Consider the following 5,833-nt stretch of genomic DNA (forward strand, 5'->3'; position numbering starts at 1 on the left):
TCTTTTGTAACAATAGATCCTACCAGTAAGAACTTTAATGCATGGTATTTTGTCCTTTGCTTGCTATGCATAATGGTTCTAAACCTACTGTCTATTTTTCCTTGACCTTTTACCATACTTCGTTTTGTTTTTCTCATAACAAAGATTGCCCCATTCTTTCAGCCCTTATTTATTTACTATTCTTTTTAATTTGATTGCTGTTCTCTGAATTTCCCCCCCTTTTTTGGTGTACTTTAACAAAGAAAAGTCAAAACCTGAATGCTGAGGGCTTTTAAATGGCAAGTAGGGCAGGAATTTTCTTTTTTTTACATGGGATACTCTTATTGACAACAGTACCATTCAGTCTTTATTTTTCTGGCAAGAATGTTCATTATTTACTCATCTTTTCTATTATTCTTCTTATAACCTTGAAAGAAATACATAATGAACTGAAAATGAAACATAAAGCCCTGCCCGAATGGCTGAGCAGTAGAGCGTCAACCTATGAATGAGTAGGTCGTGATTCAAGTTCCGATCAGGGCACATGCCTGGGTTGTGGGTTCGATCCCTATTGTGGTCTGTGGCAGCTAATCAATGATTCCTTCTCATCATTGATGTTTCTCTCTCTCTCTCTCTCTCTCTCTCCTTTCCCTTCCTCTCTAAAATAAATGGAAATATACATTTTTTAAAAAGAGTAAAGAAACATAAAGCATGGAACAGATTTGGGGGAGTTATAGGAAGTTGGTATTATGGTATCTCAAAATTACCTTAGCCCTTGTGATGTTTGCTAGACAAGCTCTGGGATTAAAACAACAGTGTACTGTCAATTATACAAAGTTTAAATGCCCCCTGTGTCTATCAGACTTCAGCAGCAATGTTAATAGAATCATGTTAAACATCCTTATTGCTGGTATTGTCATAATTTTGATTTAGTTTAAGAAGTTTTCTAGATTTTATTTTTATACTTCCGACCAATAACTTCATTTATCATTTCACTTTTATTCTAGGTAAAAGTCCATTCTTCCTGATCAGAAATATAAATTCAAGTATGTTTTATAACACTTGAAAATTTGTCAAAAGCTTTCTTGTGTATAATATCACTTGATCCTACAGCCTTATTGGGTGGTCATAAAATGAATTCTTAGCTCCATTTTACATGTGAAAAATCAAATCTCAAATTGCATAACAAGCTGTATAATGAGTAAATGTCACTAGTAACATGGATGCTTAGTAGTTGAACTTGGCTAGTGCGTAGATTCTTTGATTCCTGGTCAATTGCTTGTTCAAGTACCCAACTCTACAGGGAAAGTTTAGCTGTTATTTTAACTTCATTTCATCAATGAGCTTAGACTATGTCCACAACAGATCAATGACAGTATTCAAAGGCAGATGGAATGAATGTGAGTCACAGAAGTTAAGAGGGAAGGAATAAAGTAAGTCAAGGGAGGAGGTGGAGAGAGAAGTGTCAGACCAATTGTCTCTAGGCACTCAGTGGCACAGTTGTCATAGGACACCAATCCAAATTTCATTTTCAATCTATCTCCGCCATTTAGTACTAATTATATAAATTACGCCAATGAGGGCATCTATGGATATCTGGTACTTGTGTAATTAATCCAAGTTTGTGCCTGTGTATGACTTGAGCTTGTGTTTGACTTCTGCTTGTGTTTGTAATAATAACAAAATTAACCACTGCTCTACCAAATCTTTCACTCTAAACCCTAGACCTCAGAAACTACATTTCTCCTTTTCTTGAGCCTCACCCTCACCTTGCTGCCGCCATGAGAGCTGTTTCTTCCTTTAGCACTGGCATGGGTGCTGTTCTGCTCATGTGGCTTCATTGCCATCTGATGAGAAGTTCAGCCCCCCGCCCCCCCATACACACACACCTGCCCCCACCCATAGTCTTTCAACTTACTTTTGTTTTCCAGATTTGTTGTAAATTTGGGATTGAAAAAAAAAAATCATGACGCATGCCAGGTATCATTCTTATTTTTAAATGTGTTTCCAGATCTGAATCAAAAAGTTAAATGCAGAGTTTTTCCTGCTGGTAAGTTGCAAAATGCAATAACAAAAACTCTAAGTGTTTTAATATTTCAGTTCTGCTTGACTTCTCATCCTATGATGATTCTGTCAGGATATTCCAGAATTGTCAATGCATCTAATTCATTTCTTTTGTGCTAACATTCTAGCTTTGAGTAAGTTATAGTAATGGTCTCTGTAGCATAAGACAGAGATTCACGCTCCCAGTGTTGTTCTGGCTTCTGTTTCTGGCTCACTGCCACTCCCTCCTGTGACAAAGACCCAGAAGCCTGGAATCAGGAGAAACATACTATCAGTTCTCATCCCACCTCCCTGGCTCTGTGCCACTCTCATTTGAGAGCACCTGAAAAATAACAACCAGGTTAGCTGCCACTTTACTGGCCTGGGGAAAAGCAAAAAGCCAAATGGGCACAGTATTCCTGATTTAAACTGCATTCAGTTTAATCCTTCACATCTTTTTGAAAGCACACTCTGGGGTTGGCACAAAGCACACAAAAACGTATAGTGTTTGCTTCAGATGAGGCAGATGCTTACAGTATATTGTGACATGGGACTTCAAGTTGTGTGTACAAATACGCAGCAGTGCCAGGGAGGCATTTATCACCCCAGTGAGAGGATCACTTTCCCGTCCACATGAGACCTCTCAGCCCTTTTCTATGTCATGGGACTCTGAGTGCTCTCTGCAGCTCCACAGGGGCACTAGGACACCCGTGGGAATCAGTGGACTGTTCTAATAGTCTTGCTCTCTGTAGTGGCTGACAGCCAATGGCATTAAAGGTATTAAAGGTCTAACCCTCTTAAGTTGTGGATTGGCAGGGGACCATTTTACTAGTTAGTACAAAAATCCACTAACACAAAGACTATTTAAAAAATATTAGTAGCAAAGTGCATTAAAAGCTGTCATGGCAATAAGCCGTCCTTGCAGACCAAGGGACACAGTAAGTAGCCTGAGAAATTATTGAGATAATATTGTACTATTGAACTACACCAGGGGGATTTATAAATAATGACTAGTTAATTGTTGCAGAAACTTTGACAGTAAATCAATAAAAATCAGAGAGACAGATTTGGGTGATTAGATAAGTCTGTTCAGGTATCTAGAAAGTCCTGCTAGTCCTCTGCAGTCAGAGATGATGGTATATTTTCAGTCCTCCTGCCAGAAGCCTTGAGAAGTTATATCCCCCTCTTATGACCCAGTGTGGACTCTTCTGAATACCTGTGCTTCCTTCTTTGCTCATTACTGAAGCCTTAGAAACAAGGCTGACAAGTGAAAAGAAACTGGTAGCAACCCTCAGGGGAAAAGAACTACCCTTTAATGTTTATTTTGTTTGAGGAAACAACCAGAGGATCGGCTCAGCAAACTGCGGCTCGCGAGCCCCATGCGGCTCTTTGACCCCTTGAGTGTGGCTCTTCCACAAAATACCATGTGCGGGCATGCACATATAGTGCGATTGAAACTTCGTGGCCCATGCGCAGAAGTCGGTATTTTGTGGAAGAGCCACACACAAGGGGCCAAAGAGCCGCATGTGGCTTGCGATCTCACACTGTACAGGCGCGCCCACACGTGGTATTTTGTGGAAGAGCCACACTCAAGGGGCCAAAGAGCCGCATGTGGCTCATGAGCTGCAGTTTGCTGACCACGGGTCTAGATGATCAGGATGAGGGAGTCTATTGGTTTATAAGAGTGACCAGGAGAGCTCTCTTTCTCTGTTTCCTACTTACCACTTTTGCCATTTGCATTTTGCTTTTCTCAAGATGCAAATAGCACTCATTGGCTTCTCTGACCCTTTATCTCTCCTGTCATTCCTGTGGTCATGTTGAGAAAATGACATCTGCACAAAACATCAAGTGCTTGTCATGTAAGGAAACGACCTTACTCTTTCTCAGAATTATAATTTAGAGATATAGAGGTGAAAAGTTAAGTTATCAAATCCTTCAATTGAGTTTATTTATTTTAATCACAAGCAATGAATCCACTTTATAGATTCTTTGAATTATGTCGAGGCAAATCTTTAATGGAAATTTTCATTCTTGTTTCCTCTTGTCTTCCCTTGACTCCTTAGCAGGCATGTGGAAGTCTAAGCAATTCTCTTACTGCTTGAAGTTGTCTTCAGGACTCAGTGAAATGATGAGGCAGCCATTCCAAACAAGTGAAAAACAATAGTGCCTTCAAAGATATGTGCATCTAAGGGAAAATGATGATTTAAAATTAGCCAATTACCACCCTTCAATTTTCTTCAACTCCCAACTGATATAAAGATACTTTCTGGGCAACTTAGAAAGACTGTGAATTGTTTTCAAATGTTTATTATTTTATCTATCTTTGTCATAATAACATTTTACATACATATAATGCTTCCTATGTGCACCTGACATGCATTGTCTTATTAAATGCTCACTGTGAACTTGTGTGATGGATCTTTTTTTTTACCACTCATTTTACTGGTAAGTTGACAATCCCTTTACCTCCTTCTCACATCATCACCTATTGATTCTCCTCCCAGTATACAACTCAAAGAGTTCACTTAGCTTCATATTCAGAGTCAACTTGCTAGTTCAAGACACAATCATCCTTCTCTTAGCCTCCTGCAATAAGGGTTCTCTCTTCATTCTGGTCCCCATCCAATCTACAAATAGCCAGAATACCCCAGTGTTATCACCAATAAGGGTTTAATCTCCAACGTTTATAGGGAACTAATACAACTTAACAAAAGCAAGATAAACAATCCAATCAAATAATGGGCAAAGGACCTAAATAGACACTTTTCAAAAGAGGACATTCAGAAAGCCAAGAGACATATGAGAACATGCTCAAAGTCACTAATCATCCAAGAGATGCAAATCAAAATAACAATGAGGTACCATCTCACCCCTGTCAGACTGGCTAGCATCAACAAATCAACAATTTGCAACAGCATGGATGGAACTGGAAAGCATTATGCTAAGTGAAATAAGCCAGTGAATGAAAGAAAAATACCACATGATCTCACTCATTTATGGATAATAAAGACCATTATAAACTGATGAACAAAAATAGATACAGAGGTAGAGCAGCATCAAACAGACTGTCAAACTACAGCAGGAAGGCCAGGGAGGAGTGGGGGTTACAGTTAAAGTTCTAAGGACTTCATCACAAGGTAAATTAGTCAAGCGCTCTGAAAGTGTTTTCACACTTAATGTGAAATAGATCTTGAATGAATGGGATAATTGCAGGAGGCTACACACAGCAGTTGGTAGTGGAGCCAAAATTTGAATGCAGATATGCATGTGATTCCAAAGGAGAGTATATATATATATAAATACACACTAGAGGCCCAGTGCACAAAAATTTGTGCATTCAGAGAGGTCCCTCAACTCGGCCTATGCCCTCTTGCAGTCTGGGACCCCTCGGAGGATGTCCACCTGCTGGCTTAGGCCCACTCCCTGGGGGATCAGGCCCAAGCTGGCAGTCAGACATTGAGCGTCTGCCCTGGTGGTCAATGTGCGTCATTGTGACCAGTCATTCACAGTCGTTCTGCTGTTAGCGTCAGTTTGCATATTACCTTTGTATTATATAGGATAGAGGCCTGGTGCACGGGTGGAGGCCGGTTGGTTTGCCCTGAAGGGTGTCCCAGATCAGGGTGGGGGTCCCGCTGCAGTGCCTAGCCAGCATGGGTGAGGGCCTGATGTGTGTTTGCAGGCTGGTCACACCCCCTTCAGGGATCGGGGGTCCCCACTGCAGTGCCTGGCCAGCCTGGGTGAAGCCCTGATGGCTGTTTGCAGGCTGGTCAAGCCCCCACCCCCCCAGTGGGGACCATCACCCTATGGAGGT

At 40.8% G+C, this 5,833-nt stretch overlaps 1 long non-coding RNA gene across 1 annotated transcript; it reads left to right on the forward strand.

Moving 5' to 3' along the window:
* Positions 1 to 1,923: 1,923 nt before the first annotated feature.
* LOC107184699 lies at positions 1,924 to 4,427 on the forward strand. Its single transcript, XR_001515596.1, has 2 exons — positions 1,924 to 2,029; positions 4,086 to 4,427. It is a non-coding gene; the product is annotated as an uncharacterized LOC107184699 (long non-coding RNA).
* Positions 4,428 to 5,833: the final 1,406 nt, after the last annotated feature.

The sequence above is a fragment of the Myotis davidii genome, unplaced genomic scaffold, assembly GCF_000327345.1.
Source record: "Myotis davidii unplaced genomic scaffold, ASM32734v1 scaffold24, whole genome shotgun sequence".
Taxonomy (NCBI): domain Eukaryota; kingdom Metazoa; phylum Chordata; class Mammalia; order Chiroptera; family Vespertilionidae; genus Myotis; species Myotis davidii.